This window comes from Scyliorhinus torazame, chromosome 15 (genome assembly GCF_047496885.1).
Source record: "Scyliorhinus torazame isolate Kashiwa2021f chromosome 15, sScyTor2.1, whole genome shotgun sequence".
NCBI lineage: Eukaryota > Metazoa > Chordata > Chondrichthyes > Carcharhiniformes > Scyliorhinidae > Scyliorhinus > Scyliorhinus torazame.
The window spans coordinates 84,073,906-84,101,212 of NC_092721.1; the positions used below are offsets into that span (position 1 = coordinate 84,073,906).

Below are 27,307 nucleotides of genomic sequence, written 5' to 3' on the forward strand. Positions count from 1 at the left end.
ATGTAATCCCCAACCAACCACCAATGCACTTATGCACTTATTTGCTTTTTAATTATGGCAGGTTAGATGCATCTGAATAGGTCACTTTGCAGAAATAAATCGCGATTATATTATTTAATTAATTGGATTTCAACCATGATTTGTAATTAATATCTCCTGCACACATTTCACTGGGTTTAGAGAACTTGGATATTCAAGCGGACGGGCTTTGAGCAGCACTCCGTGAGGATGGTTATAATTCTGGAGGATCAATGTGAATAAGGTTCACTGATGCTGGGCGAAATTCTCCGTTATCGGCGGAAAGTCCGCCGATCGGCGCAAAAAACGGCGCAAATCCCACTTGCGTCACGTCATAAAAATGGGCCGATAGTCTCCGGCCCGAAATGGGCTAGCAGCGACGTGACGGGATCCGCGCTTGCGCAATGGTTCACGCCGTGCAGCGTCATACGCGCTGCACGGCGTGACGGCTCATAAGGCCGCGAAGCTCCCCCCCACCCGACCGGAACTCCCGACCGCAACACCCGACTGGATGGCTAGCCGTCGCTCAGCCCCGAGGTTCGAGTCACGCGATGTGGAGGCGCTCCTGGACGCGGTGGAGCAGAGGAGGGACGCCCTGTATCCCGGGCACGGCCGCAGAGTTGCCCCACGCCACAGCCGGCGTCTGTGGAGGGAAGTGGCAGAGGCCGTCACCGCTGTGGCCCTAACACCACGGACAGGCACCCAGTGCCACAAGAAGGTGAACGACCTCGTCAGAGCAGGCAGGGTGAGCCTCCCCCATATCCCCCCCTCCCCATATCCCCCCTCCCCCATATCCCCCATATCCCCCCTCCCCCATATCCCCTCTCCCCCATATCCCCCATATCTCCCCCTCCCCCATATACCCCCTCCCCCATATCCCCCCTCCCCCATATCCCCCCTCCCCCATATCCCCCATATCCCCCCCTCCCCCATATCCCCCCTCCCCCATATTCCCCCTCCCCCATATCCCCCCCTCCCCCATATCCCCCCTCCCCCATATCCACCCTCCCCCATACCCCCCCTCCCCCAGATCCCCCCTCCCCCAGATCCCCCCTCCCCCAGATCCCCCCTCCCCATACCCCCCTCCCCCATATCCCCCTCCCCCATATACCCCCCTTCCCCATATCCCCCCCTCCCCCATATCCCCCCTCCCCCATACCCCCCTCCCCCATATCCCCCATATCCCCCCTCCCCCATATCCCCCCTCCCCATATCCCCCCTCCCCCATATCCCCACTCCCCCATATCCCCCCTCCCCCATATCCCCCTCCCCCATATCCCCCCTCCCCCATATCCCCCATATCACCCCCTCCCCCATATCCCCCCTCCCCCATATCCCCCCTCCCCATATCCCCCCTACCCCATATCCCCCCTCCCCCATATCCCCCCTCCCCCATATCCCTCCTCCCCCATATCCTCCCTCCCCCATATCCCCCCTCCCCCATATCCCCCCTCCCCCATACCCCCCTCCCCCATATCCCCCCTCCCCATATCCCCCCTCCCCCATATCCCCCCTCCCCCATATCCCCCATATCCCCCCTCCCCATATCCCCCCCTCCCCCATATCCCCCCTCCCCATATCCCCCCTCCCCATATCCCCCCTCCCCCATATCCCCCATATCCCCCCATATCCCCCATATCCCCCCTTCCCCATATCTCCCCTCCCCATATCCCCCCCTCCCCCATATCCCCCCTGCCCCATACCCCCCTGCCCCATACCCCCCTCCCCCATATCCCCCCTCCCCCATATCCCCCCTCCCCCATATCCCCCCTCCCCCATATCCCCCCTCCCCCATATCCCCCATATCCCCAAGTGAATCCAGCCCTAACCTTAACCTCTGCAATGCACGCGCAACCGATGGCGTGCATTCATATACCTGCCTAACACTGTTGCCTTTTACCCCTGCCACCCCCCCCCCCCCACAGGAGAAGCGCGCACACAACAATAGGGAGCATGTGAGGACTGGAGGAGGGCCCGCTGATGAGAGGCCACTGACCGTACACGAGGAAAGGGCCCTGGAACTGGCTGGCGGACCTGAGGACCGGGAGGTTGCTGATGCAGAGGTCGGGGCCCCACGAGCAAGTGAGCCACCAACAGCCCGTCCCCATATCCCCCCTCCCCTATATCCCCCTCCCCCGTATCACCTGATCACTGCCTGATGTCTAACCATGCATGCTTCATTGTGTATCGCAGGACCAAACGTCCAGGCACCCATGCCCGCAGATGCACACCGCCCGCAGGATGCCCCTCGCACACCACGGGAGATGGAGAGACCCGCACCCTCCAGCATGCGACGCCCGCAGGATGCCCCTCGGAGACCACGGGAGACGGAGAGACCCGGACCCTCCAGCATGCGACGCCCGCAGGATGCCCCTCGCACACCACGGGAGACGGAGAGACCTGGAGCAACAGGGAGACGACACCCCCGTCACGTGCGGGAGCGACCACCCAGCGATGAGGGGGGCAGCCACAGGCCCCCATCACATCCGAGCCAGGACACCACTACCCAGGACACCACTACCCAGGACACCCCTACCCGGGACACCACTACCCAGGACACCCCTACCCGGGACAGCACTACCCAGGACACCCCTACCCGGGAAGACGAAATACCGGACAGTGACTCAGAGTGGATGGGTGGAGACGAACCCCCACCCCAAAGTGCCATGGACTCAGAGTGGGATGAAGAGCACGATACAACGCCACTGCTGTCACCAACACCCTCCACCATCGCAGAAACACTCACCACGGTTGGGCACTTTAGTGATGAGGCGTCTGGTACACTCACTGGTGCACACAACACAGCCGTCCCGGTACAGCAGGTGGAGGTAGGAGCAGCAGAGGGACCGGGCGGTCGGAGGGCAGCCCAGGCCAAGCGAACATCTGCCGCCCAGATGGATCCCGGGTTCCTGCAGTTACCACACCCACACATAGAACCGATGCAACCACCGACACGGAGACGAGCGAATAGGGTGACGGGTGGCTTGCGGCGGCTGCGGTCGCAGGTGGAGGAGTCCACCCGCGTCCAGGAGCTGGGAGTGGTCCCGGTCATGCGTGCCACCCAGGCTGACACCGCACGGGTGGCGTCCGCGGTGGAGGCAATGGGTGCGACGGTGTCAGACATGGGGAACGGTTTGCGAGGCCTGGGGCCTTCCGTGCAGGCGCCGTCTGTGTCCCAGGAAATGGCTGCCCTCTCACAGGACGCCATGAGCCAGTGCCAGCGCCAGATGGCAGAGGCGCTCAACGCCATAGCCCAGTCTCAGCAGGCCATGGCCCAGTCTCAGCAGGCCATAGCCCAGTCTCTGCAGGCCATGGCCCAGTCTCTGCAGGCCATGGCCCAGTCTCAGCAGGCCATCGCTGAGGGCATCGGCGCCAGTGGCCATGTGCGAGCCGGCGTCGCACTGTCACAGACAGGGTTCGACAACCCCCTGGGCTCCAAGGCTGCAAACCTGCAGACCCCTGTCGATACCAGCACGGGCCTCCAGGACTGGCAGCGCCAGATGTCGGGGGCGCGTCGGATGGCCAGTCCGTTCGCATCCCCCACCCATGTAGAGGCCTGGGGGCCATCGGGCACCCCGAGGGAGGAGGAGGTGGTGTGGTCCGTCCCGGCTCCCTCTGTAGGGGAGGTCCCGGTACACCGCGACACCTCGGACTCCCCCCCTTCCGTCCCAGGTGCATCGGGTGGGCAACGGGCAGGACAGGCTGGCAGCTCGCCATCCCAGTCGCCCGGGCCGCAGCCTGGCCCATCTAGGCCAGGACGCCCCAGGAAACGGCCGCCAAAGGGATCCAGTGTCAGAGGGCAGGAATCACAGGAGTCCGCCTCCAGTTCTGCTGTACCATCTGGGGAACCACGTAGACGTAGTCAAAGGGCCCGTAAGGCCAAACAATTAGACACTGAGTAAGTTGGCACGGGTGCAGGGCACAGATGAGTTTTAGGGGCTAGGGCACGTGCATGAACTCCTTTGGTTATTAAAGTCAATGTTACACCAACCGAAGCTGCCTTTGTGCTCTGTCCAAAGTGTGCGGGCGTGTCATGTACGTTGAGCGCAAGTGTGTGTGTGACGGGTGGTCTTACCTCAGCCCCAGGTGAGTCTGCCCCCTTCCCCCTGGGCCGCCATCAACATCCCCCGGGCAGAGGACGGGACCGTGCGCTGCAGTGTCACAGCTGCATGCAGGGATGGTCCGGGTGGATGGTGGTACTGTGGCCATGGGTCAGACATAGTCCAACGATGTAGAGCCAGGAGCTCATCGGAGGCGGGTTGTCATCATCCTCCATGGCCTGCGATAGACACGCGTCCACCCGCAACTGGGTGAGCCCGGCCCGTTGTGCCGCCGGTGGATCGGCAATTGGGGGGGGTGGTGTGCATGCGGGTGGGGTGTGTGGGGTTGGGGAGGGGGGTGAGGGTGCTGGGTGGGTGGATGGGTGGGGGGGTGTGGGTGGTCGGCTGTTGTCATGGTGTGCGGTCTGTGGCCATACTACCCGATTCCCACGCCCACCTAGTCAGTGAAGTGGGCGTCTATCAGTCTGTCCCGTGCCCGCTGGGCCAGCCGGTAACGGTGGACAGCCACCCGCCTGTGTCTACCCCGTCTGCCCTGACCATTGCCCCCATCCCCCTCATCTGGGGAGGACTGGGCCTCTTCCTGCTGCTCCTCCACTCCGCCATCCTCTGCCTGCGGCACATCGCCCCTCTGCTGGGCTATGTTGTGCAGGACGCAGCACACCACAATGATGCGGCCGACCCTATCTGACCGATACTGGAGGGCGCCCCCAGAGAGGTCCAGGCACCTGAAACGCATCTTCAGCACGCCAAAGCACCTCTCGATCACTCCCCTTGTCGCTACATGGGCATCATTGTAGCGGTTCTCCGCCTCATTGCGTGGCCTCCGTATAGGCGTCATCAGCCACGATCGCAATGGATAGCCCCTGTCACCCAGCAACCAGCCCCTCAGCCGGGGATGGCGTCCCTCGTACATGCCGGGGATGGATGACCTCGACAACACGAATGAGTCGTGTACACTGCCTGGGTGATGGGCGCAGACGTGCAGGATCATCATGCGGTGGTCGCAGACCACCTGTACGTTCATTGAATAGGTCCCCTTCCTATTAGTGAACATGGCCCTGTTATCTGCAGGTGGCCGCACGGCGACGTGCATCCCATCGATCGCGCCCTGGACCATGGGGAACCCGGCAACGGCAGAGAAGCCCACGGCCCGGGCATCTTGGCTGGCCTGGTCCACGGGGACGCGGATGTAGCGGTGCGCCATGGCATAAAGGGCATCTGTCACTGCCCGGATGCACAGATGCACCGATGTCTGCGATATGCCGGACAGGTCCCCACACGGTGCCTGGAATGACCCCGTTGCATAAAAGTTCAGGGCCATCGTAACCTTGACGGACACGGGGAGAGGGTGTCCCCCGCCAGTGCCACGCGGTGACAGGTGTGCCAGCAGGTGGCAGATGTGTGCCACGGTTCCCCGGCTCATCCGGAGTCTCCTCCTGCATTCCCGGTCCGTGAGGTCCTGGTATGACTGCCGGGGCCGGTACACACGGGGCGCCCTCGGGTGCCTCCGTTGCCGTGGGGCCGCGACGTCCTCCTCCCCCTCCTCGTCCTGTCGGTCAAGTGTCCCTCCAGACTGGGCGGCTGCCGCCTGTACCTCTGCGGCAGCCTGCGCCGCCTCTCTGGCACGCTCCTCCTCCTCCTCCTCCTCATCCAGGGCAACATAGACATGAGCGGCTGCCACCACGGCGGCCAACATCGCTGGATGGTCTGAAAACATGACGGCCTGGTGGGGGGGAGGGGAACGACGACATGTCATCATTGCCCATATCCCCTCCTCCCCCCAGCCAGGTGGCATGGACCGCATGGGTCCAACTGTTGGAGGCTGGCACCTGGCCAGGTGGACCAACTCATTTGCCCTCCCATCACCCACCCCAGCACGGACCCCCTCCCCAACCCCCAACCTCCACCCCAGCACGGACCCCCCCCCCAACCTCCACCCCAGCACGGACCCCTCCCCAACCTCCACCCCGGCACGGACCCCCTCCCCAACCTCCACCCCTGCACGGACCCCCCCCCAACCCCCAACCTCCACCCCAGCACGGACCCCCCCCCCCATCCTCCACCCCGGCACGGACCCCCTCCCCAACCTCCACCCCAGCACGGACCCCCCCCCCCCAACCTCCACCCCAGCACGGACCCCCCCCCCAACCTCCACCCCGGCACGGAACCCCCCCCCCCACCCTCCACCCCAGCACGGACCCCCCCCCAACCCCCAACCTCCACCCCAGCACGGACCCCCCCTCCCAACCTCCACCCCAGCACGGACGCCCCCCCCAACCTCCACCCCAGCACGGACCCCCCCCCCAACCTCCACCCCGGCACGGACCCCCAACCCAACCTCCACCCCAGCACGGACCCCCCCCAACCCCCAACCTCCACCCCAGCACGGACCCCCCCCAACCTCCACCCCAGCACGGACCCCCCCCCCCCCAACCTCCACCCCGGCACGGAACCCCCCCCAACCTCCCCCCCAGCACGGACCCCCCCCAACCCCCAACCTCCACCCCAGCACGGACCCCCCCCCCAACCTCCACCCCAGCATGGACCCCCCCCAACCTCCACCCCGGCACGGACCCCCTCCCCAACCTCCACCCCAGCACGGACCCCCCCCCAACCTCCACCCCAGCACGGACCCCCTCCCCAACCTCCACCCCAGCACGGACCCCCCCCAACCCCCAACCTCCACCCCAGCACGGACCCAACCTCCACCCCAGCACGGACCCCCCCCCAACCTCCACCCCAGCATGGACCCCCCCCAACCTCCACCCCGGCACGGACCCCCCCCCCCAACCTCCACCCCAGCACGGCCCCCCCCCAACCCCCAACCTCCACCCCAGCACGGACCCCCCCTCCCAACCTCCACCCCAGCACGGACCCCCTCCCGGCACTCCCCCGGAGCCCAGCCTACTCTAACCACCCCCCCCCCCCCGCCGCACACACACACAAGCCGAGACACACCTCTCCTCACGCAATCAGTCTGCGGCCACGCCATTTCCTGCCCAGAGCCAACCCCCCAGGCCGTCACTCACCTCCTCGCTGGTCGGCGTGAGCCTGGAGCACCGGGTCACGCCGATGAAAAGGAGGTTTGATTCACGTCGACGTGAACGGTCATCACGTCGACGGGACTTCGGCCCATCCGGAAGGGAGAATATCGGCAGGCCGAAAATCGGCTGCCTTGCGCAGACCCGTGACATTCTCCGCGGCAGCGGCGCCATTAACGCCCCGCCGACTTTTCTCCCTTCGGAGACTCCGGCGGGGGCGGGGGCGGGATTCACGGCGGCCAACGGCCATTCTCCGACCCGGCGGGGGGTCGGAGAATGACGCCCGCTATCTCAGTTGGAACTGGTTGGGTGACAGTGTCCCTGAGGGGTTTATTTGCACAGAGTGGAGGACTTTGAAAGAGAACATTAGAATAGGTGCAGGCACTATGGCAGCTATGGATTGACTTTGGATGAGAAAGATGTTCAACATCATCAGCAGTAAGGGCTTGCTGTGGAAGGAACTCTAAGTGGGCCTCAGAGAGGGGAACAACAGAAAGGTCAAGTTTTCAGGAAGCACACATGTAACAGGACTGCGGACAACGTTTCAACGTCCAAGATTTGTCAGAATACCAGTGCTTTTGGAAATTCAGTGAACACATGAAGCCAGATGGTGAACCCGAGAACCAGGGCCTACTTCTTTTCACAGTTATAAGCTTTTATTTGGAGACATGCATTATAAACATGCACCTCCACACACCCCAAACAGCAGAGTTTCAGTGTGCACCTATTTATAGGAACATTGCAATATCGGTCGTAGGAGCAGGAGTAGGCCATTCAGCCCTTTGTGCATGTTGCACCATTACATAAGATTATGGGTGATCTGTTTGTGGTCTTAATTCCATTTTGCCATCTGAACCCACCCCCTTCCCCGTACCCCTTCATTCCCTTGTCTATCAAAAATCTGTCTAACTCACTGTATGTTCTCTGTTCTATGTTCTATGTTCAAGCTTGAATAAATTCACTGACCCAGCCTTCACTGCTTCCTGGGGAAAATAATTCCCCATACTAATGACCCTTTGAGAGAAAAGATTCTCATTTCCATATTAAACGGTAGTCCTCATTCTTAATCTGTGTCTTTTGATTCTCGTCTCTCACACAAATGGAAACATCCTTCGGGTGTCTATCCTGTCAAGTCCCCTCAGGATCTTATATGTTTCAATAAGATCACCTCTCATTCTTCTAAACTATAATGGATGTCGGCCAAACCTGTTCAACATTTCTTCGTAAGATAAGCCCCTCATCCAAGGAATGAGTGGAGTGAACTTTCTTTGAACTGCTTCCAACACTACTATATATTTTTTCAAATAAGTAGACTGAAACTGTGTATAGTACTCCAGATGTGGTTTCCCCAAGGCCCTGTACTGCGACAGTAACACTTCCTTATTTTATATTCCATTCCCCTTGCAATAAACACTAGCGTTCTATTTGCCTTTCAATTTATAATATTAAATAATGGGGGAAGAGTTAAAAAAAGGCATTCTCAGGACAGCACGGTGGCACAGTGGTTAGCATTGGGACTACAGCACTGAGGACCCGGGTTTGAATCCCAGTCCTGGGTCACTGTCTGTGTGGAGTTTGCACATTCTCCCTGTGTCTGCATGGGTTTCATCCCCACAACCCAAAGATGTGCAGGGTAAGTGGATTGGACACGCTAAATTGTCCCTTAATTGGAAAAATAATAATTGGGTATTCTAAATTTACGTTAAAAAAAGGCACTTTCACCCAGGTGTTGTTATAAGTAGGAAGAGAGTGGACAGCACGGTGGCACAGAGGATAGCAGTGCTGCCTCACGATGCCAAGGACCTGGGTTCGATCCCAGCCCTGGGTCACTGTCTGTGTGCAGTTTGTACATTCTCCCCGTGTCTGCCTGGGTCTCACCCCCCACAACCCAAGTAGATGTGCAGGGTAGGTGAATTGGCCACACCAAATTGCCCCTTAATTGGAAAAAAAAGAATTGAGTACTTAAATTTTTTTTTAAATGAGTAAGAAGAGAGAGGGGAGGAGGAGGGAGGGGGAGAGGGAAGACAGGGAGGCACAAGAGGGTGGATGAAGGGTGGGACACAAGATGGACAGATGCCCCAGGTCAGGTGGATAGGAGCGGAGTGCGGTGGGGAGTTGATGGGCTGGTTTGTTCCGGTCAGTGGGGGAGGTCAGAATCTTCAACCCAGAAGGGGGCCTTCCAATTTATAAGAGCACAAGTCAATCCTCAGTTAATGTCTATCACCTGAACACAATTAAATACTGAACTGCCATTAGGAAATAGATATATTTTTAAATTTAATTTACATTTGTATTTATGCATGTTAGGAATAAGGGGGGAAATTCTCCCCCAACGGCGCGATGTCCGCCGACTGGCGCCAAAGACGGTGCCAATCAGACGGGCATCGCGCCGGCCCAAAGGTGCGGAATGCTCCGCATCTTTGGCGGCCTAGCCCCAACATTGAGGGGCTAGGCCGACGCCGGAGGGACTTCCGCCCCGCCAGCTGGCGGAAATGGCGTTTGTTGCCCCGCCAGCTGGCGCGGAAATGCGGCGCATGCGCGGGAGCGTCAGCGGCCGCTGAAAGTTTCCCGCGCATGCGCAGTGGGGAGAGTCTCTTCCGCCTCCGCCATGGTGGAGACCGTGGCGGAGGCGGAAGGGAAAGAGTGCCCCCACGGCAAACCTGCCCGCGGATCGGTGGGCCCCGATCGCGGGCCAGGCCACCGTGGGGTCACACCCCGGGGTCAGATCACCCCGCGCCCCCCCCAGGACCCCGGAGCCCGCCCACGCCGCCTGGTCCCGCCGGTAAATACCAGGTTTGATTTACGTCGGCAATTTCTGGGCGGGACTTCGGCCCATCCGGGCCGGAGAATTGAATGGGGGGTCCCGCCAACCGGCGCGGCCCGTTTCCCACCCCCGCCCAATCTCCGGGAGCGGAGACTTCGGCGGGGCCGGGGGCAGGATTCACGGCGGCCAACGGCCATTCTCCGACCCGGCGGGGGGACGGAGAATGACGCCCAAGGTGTAGTTTTAAGTTTAAGCTGAATTTATATTTCTGCAGATGTGTGTTCACGACTTCAGTTTTTGTTTCACTTGAAAAGATGCATATTAATGAATCTTTGTAATAACTTTAAAGCAAACGCCAGGGGCGGGATTCTCTCATCCCGTGGCAGAGTGCCCACGCCGCCGTGAACGGGCCAGGCCACATCGGAGGCCCCCCCAGGGGCGGAGTCCCGCTCCCTCCCCACACAGGCCGTCACCCGACCCTTCCACGCAGAGTTCCCGCCGGCTGAGAGCCGGTGTGGATGGCGCCGGCGGATCTCAGCGTTTCCACAACAACCGCTCGGCCCATCCCGGGCCGAGAATCGGCGGGCCGGCCGCGTGGAGCGGCCCGCGACTGGCACCACGCCAACCACGCCGGCGCCAATGGCGCCGAATCTCCGCTCTGCGTGGGGGCAGCATGGCCCAGTCGCGGGGATTCTCTGGCCTGGCCCAGGGCTGGGAGAATCCCACCCGGGGTATAAGAATCTGGGGCGTCATTCTCCGACCCCCCGCCGGGTCGGAGAATGGCCGTTGGCCGCCGTGAATCCCGCCCCCGGCCCCGCCGAAGTCTCCGGTACCGGAGATTGGGCGGGGGTGGGAATCGGGCCGCGCCGGTTGGCGGGACCCCCCGCTGGATTCTCCGGCCCGGATGGGCCGAAGTCCCGCCCAGAAATTGCCTGTCCTGCCGGCGTAAATCAAACCTGGTATTTACCGGCGGGACCAGGCGGCGTGGGCGGGCTCTGGGGTCCTGGGGGGGGGCGCGGGGCGATCTGGCCCCGTGGTGTGCCCCCACGGTGGCCTGGCCCGCGATCGGGGCCCACCGATCCGCGGGCGGGGGCCTGTGCCGTGGGGGCACTCTTTCCCTTCCGCCTCCGCTACGGCCTCCACCATGGCGGAGGCGGAAGAGACTCTCCCCACTGCGCATGCGCGGGAAACTTTCAGCGGCCGCTGACGCTCCCGCGCATGCGCCGCATTTCCGCACCAGCTGGCGGGGAAACAAACGCCATTTCCGCCAGCTGGCGGGGCAGAAATCCCTCCGGCGTGCAGCCTTAGTGGGGCGTTCTTCACCGAGGCCAAAAAAACGGAATCCCGTTTGATAGTGGGGTCCTTCTCGGTGCTGCATGCTTTGCTTTAAAAGCACTGCAACATGGCTCCCAATTTTAAATTTAACTCTAATCTTAGTAATAACACTTTCTCAAATTCCTCAGAACCACCTGTTGTGAATACTGAGTTCACAATTCAAATGGGTTAGAATATAACTTTTAGTTTCAGGAATTAAGCTTTCAACTGTAGATAAATGGAGATATCTGATTGACACTGATAAATAACTTCTAAAGTAAATGCAATCCAAACAAGCTTGGAGTTTATTACATTTAAATGTTGGGGCTTAAGAGGTCAGAACTCCATGAGAAATTATTCATATGGTTTCCGAGAATCAAGGAAAACTTTAGAATTAAAGGTATTTCATTTGCATTTTTATCTGGCCATGTATGTCATGTTGCCATAGAGATAGTGATTCAGGGTGGAGCCTTACTTAGAAGGTTATTTTGTTTAATTTATGTTATATGTATTTGCTGACAGAAACAAGTAGTTCAGTTTGGGATCAGACAGTGACAGTTGTAGCTTGGTGAAGGCGGCATCTCACCAGATTGAGAGAGCTAACAGGAGGTGGGCCAGAATTTCAAGCAGGGAGAATAGTGACTTCATCATGCACTACATAGAAGATAGGTGGGGCTCTATCTAGCCAATTTGAAGCCAGAGGAAGAAACCGACTGTGGTCCTCACAGAGTCCCGTGCCAGAAAACAGTCAGGAGGGTTAGTTTGGAAAGCTGTGGGAAGAGATTTGGGTATCTTCCGGCATCCTGAACAGAAATCTCAGGCAACCACAATCATGAGACCTGTAATAAAAAAGTAGAGGGTAGCATGGTCAAAAGGTGAATGGAAGAGTCCTTGTAAAATTTGTATCTCAAGGAATAGCTGGAATACCAAGGAGAAGAAAGGTAAATTCCGGAAGGCTGAGGCATATCTGAGGCATCAAGGAAAAGTGAGTGAACCTTCAAGGTTTAATAAGATAAGGGCACACGAGGCAAATTAAAAAGTACAGCTATGTTTACAGCACAATTCTTTATAAACTAAAGTGTTGAACGAGTGGTGCTTGCTTTCTTTAACTTCTCTTTGTAAATACAATAAAGTTGTAACCTTGTGGCGTAGTTCTTTCGGTTAATTGCAGATTTTTCTGATTTGTTCTTTAAATGTTACCAGTTCCCTAACAGGGTTGTAACACACCCAGTAAGAAATGGTCAACATCTATCATGAAGATATCTGAATGTTTTCATTTATATGAATAACACATTGTCATTAGTTGAACACAACCTATTTTGTGGAAACACTGCTCAGCAAAACATATCACACCCTGGCAGTATCATTCAGACCATTGACACATTTGTTCAATTTCTATAGTTACCCTTTTGCAACTGCTGCCTCTGTGGGTGGCTTGAGAAATGCTTCTATCTGAAAAATATTGATGTCGAGAAATGCAGCTTTGATGTCACATGACATATATGGCTATCAAAGGATCTAAAAACAGAGCTAAAGAAAGGATTTTTAAGATTACTTTTCCAGCTGTGAGTCCAATTAAACTTCAGTATCAACCAGTCGCTTTTCAAAAGTTCCAGCTATTAATTTCACTCTGACTTTATAAATCTCATCTGCACTTCTTCATTATAAATCCATCTGTGTGACAATGCTGGTTACCCCTTAACTGGTATCTCAAAATAATCTCTATACTCTCTCCAACTGTCTAATTAACTTTTATTTGCCTCTTATTAGTCTATCCTCATGTTTATTAGCAGGCACCAAAACTTCATAATCACAAGGACTTTAATTTCTGTTGTGTGTTTGTTCTACGGTCTTTATTTCATTATTTAATTGATTCAAGCCATGGAGCGGGATTCTCTGCTCCTTCCGAAAGCACTTCTGGATGGAATGCCAAATGTCTCACAGTTGGCCATCACCAGGAGGCAATGCATTGCGTAAGAACTGAGGTGAGCAGAGTGTGATAGAAAGTGAGGTAATACATAGCAAAGGAACAATGGGTGCTACTGAAACTTCAGTGAGTTTGTGGAATGATGTGAACAGAGGATCCATAGCAAGACAGTGGCAGGTGCAGTGGACTACAGGTTGTTCTGAATCTGCAACTTTCCTGACCTGTTTAGGTCATTATGTCCAATTCCTGCTCTGGATACTTACAAGTCATCATGATCATACTACTGCTGAACTCATCTCAAACCAGTTCAATTGCACCTTCTTTGTTGTTCTTTATTTTTTTGTTGCAGTTTATTTTCTTTTACGGGGATTAAAGATCTCCCGCCTCACTCTTACCGTACCCACCATATGTCCACGGGAATCCCCATTCAATATGGGTGCAGCCTTTATCGGCTTCATTCCATTTCACAACTTGTACATCGCAGTTACACAATACACAGTTGGACTTACCCACCCATCCACAATGTTACGAGTTAGCTACCCGTTATCGCCGTCAGCCCACCCAACCCTGCTCAGATCCTACCTCTTCCTGATTATCAGACATCACATCAATTTCATCCTTGTTTTGTGAAATGCAGAAACATTACAGCTGGAAGAACATTTCAGCATCACAGTTCTCAATAATTTAAATTTGATGGTGGGGTACAATGTAGACTCAACACACATTCATCTTCCTATCTGTAGTAATTTATTGGTAAGATTTGGATTTGATTTATTGTCACATGTAGCGAGGTACAGTGAAAAGTATTGGTCTGCGTACAATCCAGACAGATTGTTCGATACATGAAAAAACATAATACATATATAAATACTACTTTGGGCAGCACGGTAGCATAGTGATTAGCACAATTGCTTCACAGCTCCAGGGTCCCAGGTTCGATTCCCGGCTTGGGTCACTGTCTGTGCGGAGTCTGCACGTTTTCGCAGTGTCTGTGTGGGTTTCCTCCGGGTGCTCCGGTTTCCTCCCACAGTCCAAAGATGTGCAGGTTAGGTGGATTGGCCATGCTAAATTGCCCTTAGTGTCCAAAATTGCCCTTAGTGTTGGGTGGTGTTACTGGGTTATGGGGATAGGGTGGAGGTGTGGGCTTGGGTAGGGTGCTCTTTCAAAGAGCCGGTGCAGAATCGATGAGCCGAATGGCCTCCTTCTGCACTGTAAATTCTATGATTCTATGATACTTCTTCATTATGAATCTATTTATGGGATAATGTATTAAAAAAAACATAAATACTACTTCTTTGTTATCACATATTCATTATGAATTATGAATATGTGATAATGTATTAAAAAAATACCTTAACTGGTATCTCAAAATAATCTCTAAACTCAGATTGGTATTCATTTGCATGACTTCTCCTTTTAGCTAATTCCTGGGGCGGGAATTACTGGTCCCGTCAGGTCAATGGATTTCTGAATGGCTTCCCACATTTTGCAGCCACCCCCATTCAATGGAGCCATAAAATTCTGCCATTGGTTTGAAGGGTGGAAATGGGTTTTAAATGGCAAAAGGAGTATTTGTATGGTGCTTTTCATGTTCAAAAGCATTTTACAGCCAATGAAGTACTTCTGCAGTGCAGTCACCATTGTAAATTAAGAAAAACATCTTTGGACTGTGGGAGGAAACCGGAGCACCCGGAGGAAACCCACACAGACACTGCGAAAACGTGCAGACTCCGCACAGACAGTGACCCAAGCCGGGAATCGAACCTGGGACCCTGGAGCTGTGAAGCAATTGTACTAATCACTATGCTACCGTGCTGCCCAAAGTAGTATTTATATATGTCTTATGTTTTTTCATGTATCGAACAATCTGTCTGGATTGTACGCAGACCAATACTTTTCACTGTACCTCGCTACATGTGACAATAAATCAAATCCAAATCTATAGCTATAGAGCACAGCAAGATTCCAAACAGCAACATGATAATGACCAAATATTCCCTTTTAGTGATGTCGGTTGAGGGATAAATATTCACCGGGATACCAAGAAGAACTCTTCTGCTCTTCTTTGAGAAGGCAGACAAAACCTCGGTTTAATTTCTCATCCCAAGTGCTGATGATGCATGACTTTAATTACAACCACAACATATTTTTACCTGTAATTGAACACGGACATTTAATTAACATGACAAGTGGATACCTTTGCTTTTCGAAATGCAAAGGAACAGTATCCATCAGCTGCCCTTTTAAATTTAAATCTATCCCGGTCTTTCATGTAAGATGTTGCCTGTCATGAGAATGATTGATGCAGATGCACAGTGGTGGAATGCGGACACAGACTAAACCAATCAGACCTTGTAAAGAAAGTTGGCAGTATTTTAATGAATTCATTTGTTCCACTGAATTCTTAATTAGTTGCTGATGCTAGTCTCTTGTGACTTTGTTGCTGCAAGACAAAAGGAGTTTTTCAAGTCAGGTGTCTGTGCCTTTTAGCAGCATAAGAAGAGGTTTATGTATAAAAAGGCTTCTTTTTCTTCCAGAAATGGCTTGGAACATTGTTATGGGTAGAGTTTCCTCTTTCAAGCTTTTGCATGAATGGACTTTAGGCAGCTGATCAGAATAATATCATGGCTGATCAACCAATAGCTCCGGTGGGTGGCCATCCCATTTGAGGGCAAGAACTGATTGAGTCAATGGAGCATAGGAACATAGGGGGCGGGATTCTCCCAGCCCCGTGCCGGAGAATCCCCGCAACCACGCCACGCTGCCCCGACGCCTGCACGCGATTCTCTGCGGAGTGGAGTATCGACGCCACTGGCGCTGGCGCGTTTTGCGCGGCGCCGGTCGCGGCCGGGCCACCGATTCTCCGGCCTGGATGGGCCTAGCGGTCGCTCTATAGAGGCAGAGTCCTGCCGGCGCCGTCCACACCTCGTCGCAGCCGGCGGGAACTCTGCGCGCAGGGTCGGGGGACGGCCTGTGTGTGTGTGTGTGTGTATGTGGGGGGGGGTCTCCGATACCGGGGGGTGCCTCCGATGGGGCCTGGCCCGCGATCGGGGCCCACCAATCGGCGGGCCGGCCTCTCACTTCCCGGGCCTATTTTCTTACGCGCTGGCCCCTGAACTCCCGCGCCATGTTGCATCGTGGTCGGCATGTTGAGGGAGGCCACCACGCATGCGTGGGTTGGTGTGTTGCACAGTTCGCGCCGGAATGGGAGGCTGGAGCGGAGTGAACCGCTCCAGCGCTTGGGGCCAGAATCGGTACTCCCAGCGGCCCGTTCACACCGTCGTGAAACTCTGCCGCCGAATGGGAGAATCCCGCCAAGGGATTAAGTGCAGAAGTGTGGTGATATGTATCACTGTAAATACACAAGGGGTTAATGTAAATACACTATGACTGAGTAAACACTAGAGGGAGCACCAGAGACATCATGACATGCAGACATACAGCGAATGAACACATAGAATAGGACACGACCAATGGGCAGTCAAGACACCCAGAGATGACACTGCCACAAGGGGGCAACCCTTATAAAAGGACAGGACACACATGCTCTTTCTCTTTTCTACAGGCGACACTCAGAGAGAGGTACAGGGGCAGATCGAAAGCATCACACCCACCGCATGGCTTAGAGCAGACTGGTTAGTTAGACTGAGTTACTCTAGCAGGAGAGACGAACTCAAGTAGGAGAATTGTTAACTGTTCAATAAATGTGTTAAACCTATCTCCAAGACTGAACCTTCCTTTTTCAGAGCATACATCAAGGAAGCAGCTTATGCTACATGAAGAAGCATAACACACCATGGTACCCAGTAGTGCCCTGTTGAATCTCTATAGTTCAACTCAACAAATCCGTGACTACCAGCAATAGCACCAAGGCATGATGTCCGAAATTCCGGTTCCACAGCAGCTCAGGTACCACGGCAATCTCAGTGCAAACTGGCGTGCATTCAGGCAGAGATTTGAGATCTACCTGGTAGCATCCGACTTAGATGGCGTGGCAGATGCAGAGAAAATAAAGCTTCTGTTCACCATTGTGGGTGCAAGTGCAGCAGAAATCTTCAAGACCTTCAAGTACTCCAAAGGGCAAGAAAAGAGAGACTTCCAGACAGTCCTGGACAAGTTTGAAGAATACTGCGAGGAAAACACAAGAGAGAATGGTAAAAGAGGCGCCAATACTCACCACGAGGCGAAGGTAGGCCTGCAAATGCAGAAAACGGCAGTCTTGATTGGCAGCCATCTTGGGAAAGGAGCCGCACATGCGCAGTTCCCCAAAAGAAGCGTACCGGCAAAACAGTGTTCTGCGCATGGGCGAGAAGCCGTGCATGCGCAGTTGCGCAAAGAGCGCACTGAAAAGGTAGGTCCGTTTGCTCATGTGCGAGAAGCCGCGCATGTGCAAATGCGAAAACGGCGCAAAGTAAAGGAACAGTGATCTGCGCATGCTCAATCCATTCCTCCGCTATACGTCACAAGTGTCATGACGTTAGAGACCCCGGACCACACCCACTTAAAGGGGAAATGCCCCAAAATAAGAAAAAAAAATTTAAAGCCGTAAAACACAATTCTTTCACCTGGAACGACAGCACAATGCCTGAACTTCGACCAGCAGCTGAAAGTAACCTCCGCAGAACCCTGCAACAAGCAGTTAGCACTGCCCTAAGAGATGATTTAGTCCTTGAAGACTATGACTCAGACGTTGATTACTTCTTTGAACGTCGCGAGCACAATGACACCTCCGACACAAAAAGTGATGATATGGTCCTTGAAGACTACGACCCAGAAGATGATTTCATCATTGGACGGGGCGACCTCAGTACCAAATCTGAACCGCAACGAGATGTGTTGTACAGTGACGAATCCGACACAGACATGGACGAGTTCTTCGGATTTGAGGATCCTCAGCCCAGCACAGGCGACATCCTAACCCAGAAGTACAGGATTCTGCTGCGGCCTGACGCCAAGAGTCAGAGAGCAGTACAAGCCCACAGAGAGCGGTCTGACGCCAAGAGGCAGAGAGAGGTACAAGCCCACAGAGAGCAGCCTGACGCCACACCTGTGGTCCACGCACCACGAACAGTGCTCCACGCACCATGAAGAGTCCCCAACTCCACACAGAGAGTGGTCCATGCACCATGAAGAGTCCCTGACTCCACACAGAAAGCGATGACAGACTCCACAGCGAGACCACTGCACGTCTCCATGCAGAGAACACAGAAAGACTCTACAGCGAGACCACTGCACAACTTCGTTGAGAGCACACAGACTGACTCCACAGTGAGACCACCGCAGGACTCCACACAGGAAACGATGCCAGACTCCACAGAGAGAACGGTATAAGCCTCCACAGCGAGCTCGTTGACAGACTCCATGATGGAAGCAACGCAAGACTCCAGAGCGCAGTCCTTGCATGAACAAGACCATGAAGGTCTAGCAACCTTAACTGAGCAACGAGCAGCAGCTGATGCAAGTCTGCCATGCTCAAGTGCACAGCAAGACGACTATGACAGTCTACCACGCTCACGTGAACAACAAAAAGACTATGACAGTCTACCCAGATTATTTGAGCCACCACAAGAAGATTCTGACAGTCTACCCAGCTCATCTAACCGACAAGTAGACACTGAAGGTCTATCCACTGTATGTGCGACAAGTGTCAAAGGCTTCACAATTCCCATACAAGATGTGCGACATCTCAGCGAGACTGACAGACCTCAGTTAGTATGTACAGAGGCACTCGACAATCAAAGTGAGGTTACTAGTGATTCCAGTGACACCATGTTAATTCAAGCCTCACTCGAGCCTCTCCACAAGAAAATGCATTCCTGAACGTTTTGACTCCGGACGGGGAGCATCAAGACACCTCAGATGATTCAAGTGACATCTCAGATGATTCAAGTGAACCTGAAATGACTCCAGACGGGGAGTGTCAAGAAACCAAAGTTGATTCAGATGAACCAGAAAAGACTCCAGACGGGGGGCATCTATAAGCCAATGATGATTCCAGTGAATCGGACATGACTCCAGACGGGGAGCGCCGAGGTATCAGAGGCGGCACGTTCAATGAAACAGCAGATGCCACAAAGGACGCGGACACAAGTAACTTTGTGAAGGACTCGAATTCTCCACTCGGTGTGGTCATTGAGCGCAACAAACACAACAACAAAACCTACAAAATCAACAACAAAGGCAACAACAAGAAGCATACCAAAGGCACCAATGTCAACAACAAGCACGCCGAAAACAACAAAACTGGAACAGCGACTGGTACGACATGGTACAACTCTGCAACTGCAGGACAATGTAACAGCACAGCTCCTAACACTGGCAAGAGTACAGCCATACCATGGCAGGACTGTCCTTTAAAAACACTTACCTGGTCCCGTTTTCGGTCCCTCTTTTCTGTTTTTTTAAAACTGAAGTGACATCACAGAAAAGCTGTGGCCTGAGTGGCTGGTTGGGATTCTACACTAAATTTAAAAAAAATTGAGCATTGGTAACTAATTAAACATAATTATTTAATTATAATTTAGAGGGATATCTAAGCCAGAGATCGGAGAGTACTATATTTAGCTTTCGCATTTCTATTAGAAATCTAGTGCTAGGAAACAGATAGTTAACAGTAACTTTGAAATTAAAAAAAAAAAATTTTTTAATTTTAATTTTAATTAATTGACGCAATGTCAGTTAGAGGGGTGCTGTGCTCTGACTGTGAGATGTGGCAGGTCCGGGAGGCTTCCAGCGTCCCGGATGGCTTCATCTGCAGAAAGTGCACCCAACTGGAGCTCCTCACAGACCGCATGGTTCGGTTGGAGCGGCAATTAGATGCACTTAGGAGCATGCAGGTGGCGGAAAGCGTCATAGATCGCAGTTATGTAAATGTGGTCACACCCAAGGTGCAGGCAGAGAAATGGGTGACCACCAGAAAGGGCAGGCAGTCAGTGCAGGAATCTCCTGTGGTTGTCCCCCTCTCGAACAGATATACCCCTTTGGATACTGTCGGGGGGGATAGCCTATCAGGGGGAAACAGCAGTAGCCAGAGCAGTGGCACCACGGCTGGCTCTGATGTTCAGAAGGGAGGGTCAAAGCGCAGAAGAGTAATAGTAATAGGGGACTCTATAGTCAGGGGCACAGATAGGCGCTTCTGTGGACGTGAAAGAGACTCCAGGATGGTATGTTGCCTCCCTGGTGCCAGGGTCCAGGATGTCTCCGAACGGGTAGAGGGCATCCTGAAGAGGGAGGGCAAACAGGCAGAGGTCATTGTACATATTGGTACTAACGACATAGGCAGGAAGGGGCATGAGGTCCTGCAGCAGGAGTTCAGGGAGCTAGGCAGAAAGTTAAAAGACAGGACCTCGAGGGTTGTAATCTCGGGATTACTCCCTGTGCCACTTGCCAGTGAGGCTAGAAATAGGAAGATAGAGCAGCTAAACACGTGGCTAAACAGCTGGTGTAGGAGGGAGGGTTTCCATTATCTGGACCACTGGGAGCTCTTCCGGGGCAGGTGTGACCTGTATAAGAAGGACGGGTTGCACCTAAACCGGAGAGGCATAAATATCCTGACAGTGAGGTTTGCTAGTGTCACACGGGAGGGTTTAAACTAGTATGGCAGGAGGGTGGGCACGGGAGCAATAGGTCAGAAGGTGAGAGCATTGAGGGAGAACTAGGGAATAGGGACAGTGTGGCTCTGAGGCAGAGCAGACAGGGAGAAGTTGCTGAACACAGCGGGTCTGGTGGCCTGAAGTGCATATGTTTTAATGCAAGAAGTATTACGGGTAAGGCAGATGAACTTAGAGCTTGGATTAGTACTTGGAACTATGATGTTGTTGCCATTACAGAGACCTGGTTGAGGGAAGGGCAGGATTGGCAGCTAAACGTTCCAGGATTTAGATGTTTCAGGCGGGATAGAGGGGGATGTAAAAGGGGAGGCGGAGTTGTGCTACTGGTTCGGGAGAATATCACAGCTGTACTGCGAGAGGACACCTCAGAGGGCAGTGAGGCTATATGGGTAGAGATCAGGAATAAGAAGGGTGCAGTCACAATGTTGGGGGTTTACTACAGGCCTCCCAACAGCGGGAGATAGAGGAGCAGATAGGTAGACAGATTTTGGAAAAGAGTAAAAACAACAGGGTTGTGGTGATGGGTGACTTCAACTTCCCCAATATTGACTGGGACTCACTTAGTGCCAGGGGCTTAGACGGGGCGGAGTTTGTAAGGAGCATCCAGGAGGGCTTCTTAAAACAATATGTAGACAGTCCAACTAGGGAAGGGGCGGTACTGGACCTGGTATTGGGGAATGAGCCCGGCCAGATGGTAGATGTTTCAGTAGGGGAGCATTTCGGTAACAGTGACCACAATTCAGTAAGTTTTAAAGTACTGGTGGACAAGGATAAGAGTGGTCCTATGATGAATGTGCTAAATTGGGGGAAGGCTAATTATAACAATATTAGGCGGGAACTGAAGAACATTGATTGGGGGCGGATGTTTGAGGGCAAATCAACATCTGACATGTGGGAGGCTTTCAAGTGGCAGTTGAAAGGAATTCAGGACCGGCATGTTCCTGTGAGGAAGAAGGATAAATACGGCAATTTTCAGGAACCTTGGATGACGAGAGATATTGTAGGCCTCGTCAAAAAGGAAAAGGAGGCATTTGTCAGGGCTAAAAGGCTGGGAACAGATGAGGCCTGCGTGGAATATAAGGAAAGTAGGAAGGAACTTAAGCAAGGAGTCAGGAGGGCTAGAAGGGGTCATGAAAAGTAATTGGCAAATAGGGTTAAGGAAAATCCCAAGGCTTTTTACACGTACATAAAAAGCAAGAGGGTAGCCAGGGAAAGGGTTGGCCCACTGAAGGATAGGCAAGGGAATCTATGTGTGGAGCCAGAGGAAATGGGCGAGGTACTAAATGAATACTTTGCATCAGTATTCACCAAAGAGAAGAAATTGGTAGATGTTGAGTCTGGAGAAGGGTGTGTAGATAGCCTGGGTCACATTGAGATCCAAAAAGACGAGGTGTTGGGTGTCTTTAAAAATATTAAGGTAGATAAGTCCCCAGGGCCTGATGGGATCTACCCCAGAATACTGAAGGAGGCTGGAGAGGAAATTGCTGAGGCCTTGACAGAAATCTTTGGATCCTCGCTGTCTTCAGGGGATGTCCCGGAGGACTGGAGAGTAGCCAATGTTGTTCCTCTGTTTAAGAAGGGTAGCAAGGATAATCCCGGGAACTACAGGCCGGTGAGCCTTACTTCAGTGGTAGGGAAATTACTGGAGAGAATACTTCGAGACAGGATCTACTCCCATTTGGAAGCAAATGGACGTATTAGTGAGAGGCAGCACGGTTTTGTGAAGGGGAGGTCGTGTCTCACTAACTTGATAGAGTTTTTCGAGGAGGTCACTAAGATGATTGATGCAGGTAGGGCAGTGGATGTTGTCTATATGGACTTCAGTAAGGCCTTTGACAAGGTCCCTCATGGTAGACTAGTACAAAAGGTGAAGTCACACGGGATCAGGGGTGAGCTGGCAAGGTGGATACAGAACTGGCTAGGCCATAGAAGCCAGAGAGTAGCAATGGAAGGATGCTTTTCTCATTGGAGGGCTGTGACCAGTGGTGTTCCACAGGGATCAGTGCTGGGACCTTTGCTCTTTGTAGTATATATAAATGATTTGGAGGAAAATGTAACTGGTCTGATTAGTAAGTTTGCAGACGACACAAAGATTGGTGGAACTGCGGATAGCGATGAGGACTGTCGGAGGATACAGCAGGATTTAGATTGTTTGGAGACTTGGGCGGAGAGGTGGCAGATGGAGTTTAATCCGGACAAATGTGAGGTACTGCATTTTGGAAAGTCTAATGCAGGTAGGGAATATACAGTGAATGGTAGAACCCTCAAGAGTGTTGAAAGTCAAAGAGATCTAGGAGTACAGGTTCACAGGTCATTGAAAGGGGCAACACAGGTGGAGAAGGTAGTCAAGAAGGCATACGGCATGCTTGCCTTCATTGGCCGGGGCATTGAGTATAAGAATTGGCAAGTCATGTTGCAGCTGTATAGAACCTTAGTTAGGCCACACTTGGAGTATAGTGTTCAATTCTGGTCGCCACACTACCAGAAGGATGTGGAGGCTTTAGAGAGGGTGCAGAAGAGATTTACCAGAATGTTGCCTGGTATGGAGGGCATTAGCTATGAGGAGCGGTTGAATAAACTCGATTTGTTCTCACTGGAACGAAGGAGGTTGAGGGGAGACCTGATAGAGGTATACAAAATTATGAGGGGCATAGACAGAGTGGATAGTCAGAGGATTTTCCCCAGGGTAGAGGGGTCAATTACTAGGGGGCATAGGTTTAATGTGAGAGGGGCAAGGTTTAGAGTAGATGTACGAGGCAAGTTTTTTACGCAGAGGGTAGTAGGTGCCTGGAACTCGCTACCGGAGGAGGTGGCGGAAGCAGGGACGATAGTGACATTTAAGGGGCATCTTGACAAATACATGAATAGGATGGGAATAGAGGGATACGGACCCAGGAAGTGTAGGAGATTGTAGTTTAGTCGGGCAGCATGGTCGGCACGGGCTTGGAGGGCCGAAGGGCCTGTTCCTGTGCTGTACATTTCTTTGTTCTTTGTTCTTGACAGCAAATCTCACTGATTCAAGTTTGCTCCACTACAAACAGGCAAACCAGCTTTCAAGGCAGATGAGTTTGCTCCACTACGAATAAGCAAACCAGCCTTCAAGGCAGATGACATACTGCATCAATATCACAATCACAAGAAACAGTCCAGGTCGGACGACACAGATTACATACTGCATTGCTACCACAAGCATAGAAAAAAAAGAGTCCAAATCAGACAACAAAGTGATTTGATCACTTCTTGGTTCCTTAAGCACAGGGACACTGACGGCGTTCACAAGGACATGATAACATCAACATCGACACTTCCATAACAAAACAAGACAGCCACTCGACCATATAAATTCATGAACTTTGAACTCATAAATATTATTTGGTATTGTTTAGTCGTCACTGTCATCATGACTTGTACATGTTCAATTTCCTTTAACACTGTACAGAAAATATGTAACACGAAAAAAGGAGGGATGTGGTGATATGCATCACTGTAAATACACAAGGGGTCAATGTAGATACACTATGACTGAGTAAACACTAGAGGGAGCACCAGAGACATCATGACATGCAGACATACAGCGAATGAACACATACAATAGGACACGACCAATGGGCAGTCAAGACACCCAGAGGTGACACTACCACAAGGGGGCAACCCATATATAAGGACAGGGCACGCATGCTCTTTCTCTTTTCCACAGGCGACACTCAGAGAGAGGTACAGGGGCAGATTGGAAGCATCACACAACCACATGGCTTAGAGCAGACTGGTTAGTTAGACTGAGTTACTTTCGCAAGATTAGCAGGAGAGACGAACTCAAGTAGGAGAATTGTTAACTGTTCAATAAATGTGTTAAACCTATCTCCAAGTCTGAACCTTCCTTTGTCAAAGCATACATCAAGGAAGCAGTTTATGCTACATGAAGAAGCATAACGCAACAAAGTAGGCAATTCAGTCCTTTGAGACTTGACCATTCAATCAGTTCATTGCTGATCTCTTCCTGGCCTCAAATCCACCTCCCTACCTGTTCCCCATATCCGTTTAACCCATTTTATAAATCAGAAACATATGTATTTACTTCTTAAAACCATTTAGTGACTCAGCTTCCACCACCGCATTATGGGGCAGTGAGTTCTACAAATTCATCATCCTCTGCGAGAAATAGTTCCATCTCATCTCAGTTCTAAATCTACTATTCAACCTATTCCACCGGATACTCCGGTTTCCTCCCACAAGTCCCGAAAAACGGGCTGTTAAGTAATTTGGACATTCTGAATTCTCCCTCCGTGTATCCGAACAGGCACCAGAATGTGGCGACTATGGGCTTTTCACAGTAACTTCATTGCAGTGTTAATGTAAGCCTACTTGTGACAATAAAGATTATTATTATTATTATACCTGTGACCTTTCATTGTGGATTATCCTACAAGGGGGAACATTTGGTCCACGTTTACTTTATCAATCCCTTTTAGTATTTTATAAACCTCGATTAGATCCCCTCTCATCCTACTAAACTTCAGCGAGTATAATCCCAAACTGTTTAATTTCTCCTCATATGTCAACCCCTTCATTGACGGCATCAATCTGGTGAACCTCCTCTGAACTGACTCCAATGCTACCACATCGTTCCTCAAACAAGCAGACCAAAACTGACACAATACTCCAGATCTGGGGCGAGATTCTCCGACCCCCCGCCGGGTTGGAGAATCGCCGGGGGCTGGCGTGAATCCCACCCCCGCTGGTTGCCGAATTCTCCGGCACCGGAGATTCGGCGGGGGCGGGAATTGTGCCGTGCCAGTTGGCGGCCCCCCCCAGTGATTCTCCAGCCCGGATGGGCCGAAGTCCCACTGCTGGAATGCCTGTCCCACCGGCGTGGATTAAACCACCTCTCTTACCGGCGGGACAAGACGGCGCGGGTGGGCTCCGGGGTCCTGGGGGGGCGCAGGGCGATCTGGCCCCGGGGGGTACCCCCACGGTGGCCTCGCCCGCGATCGGGGCCCACCGATCCGCGGGCGGGCCTATGCCGTGGGGGCACTCTTTTCCTTCCGCCTTCGCCATGGTCTCCACCATGGCGGAGGCAGAAGAGACCCCCTCCACTGCGCATGCGCGGGGATGCCGTGAGCGGCCGCTAATGCTCCCGCGCATGCGCCGCCCGGCAATGTCATTTCCACGCCAGCTGGCAGGGCAGCAAAGGCCTTTCCCCCCAGCTGACGGGGCGGAAATCAGTCTGGCGTGGGCCTAGCCCCTCAAGGTTAGGGCTCGGCCCCCCAAGATGCGGAGGATTCCGCACCTTTGGGGCGGTGCGATGCCGGACTGATTTGCGCCGTTTCCGGCGCCGGTTGGCGGACATCGCGCCGATTACGGAGAATTTTGCCCCTGGTCTCACCAAAACCCTATACAATTGCAACAATACTTCTCTGCTTTTATACTCCAATCATTTCACAATAAACGCTAACATTCCATTTACCTTTTAAATACATGCTGTACCTGCATACTGACTTTCTGCGACTCATTACCTACATACCAACTTTCTGCGATTGGTCTGCGGGTGGAAATCAAATGCTTCAGCGGAAGTGCACAGACCTCCGGGCCACAGTAATATTGGTTACTTTTGTTGGCCTCTAGAGCATTACCAAGGTGCCAAGCTGGCATTTTTTGTGCAGTGGTGATCGGGCTGGGGGTGCCCTGCATGGATGTGGGGGAGTGGCCTGGGGACTCCTTGTAGTTGTTTAGAGCTGGGGGGGGGGGAGGTTCGGGAGTCATACCGGGGGCTCGAAAAATTGGGATGCCATTTAAAAATGGTGTCCTTATCTCGCTGCACTGAGGAGTTCCCCGCTGAGGTCCCCTCTCTACCTTGATGGATGCTAGATAGTGGGGTATTTCTTAGCACTCTGGGTTCCAGGAATCCTGGCTAATCTCGTGCTACGTGACTCTGTCCTATTTGGGTAGATTGTGCCCTTAGCCTGTGGAGTGTTCTCCCATCTTAAGAGGCAGAGGCAGATTATGTGGAGTCCTGGGGAGCCCTCTTGCTAGTCCCATCCACACAAAATTAAAGTGAAACTTAGCTGTTGTCTTCTCTTTGGACTAACCACTAACTTGTACTGAGCCAAGTAACACAGTACACTGTCTGCCCACCTCGGTCCAAAAATATTCTTGGAGTCCTACTTGTGTCACAGGACCCCAACTTAAATATAAAAATCAATTATGTGCCCTCTCCAGGCATCTGTTCAGGCTACCCATTCAAAGGACCCTGGCAAAATGGAAATGCCCCAATCAATGGGTATGGGGTGGTGAGTTCTTCCATGTCATTTTCAGAGAAGTGATATAAAGACTAAACATTGTGGTACATGGAAACAGGACATTGTCCAATGCATAGAAAGGAGTGGCCTAGTTTAATTATACATGGTTTAATCAATAATTTACTGTTGAAAACTGTGTAGCCTCACTGTTCTCGCCTTTTTTGTAAATTTATGGAAAAGTTATACAATGTAATTTAGAACTGGCTAGAAATGCGATCAATTGGGTGTCCTAATTTTCTAAGACTTATGGAATTGTTGGCAAAAATACTTCATGAA

General features: G+C 52.8%; 1 protein-coding gene across 1 annotated transcript in view; it reads left to right on the forward strand.

Annotated features, from left to right (window-relative positions):
• LOC140391660 (short transient receptor potential channel 6-like) overlaps positions 1–27,307 on the forward strand; it is a 242,855-nt gene that overhangs the window by 26,939 nt on the left and 188,609 nt on the right. The window lies entirely within an intron of this gene.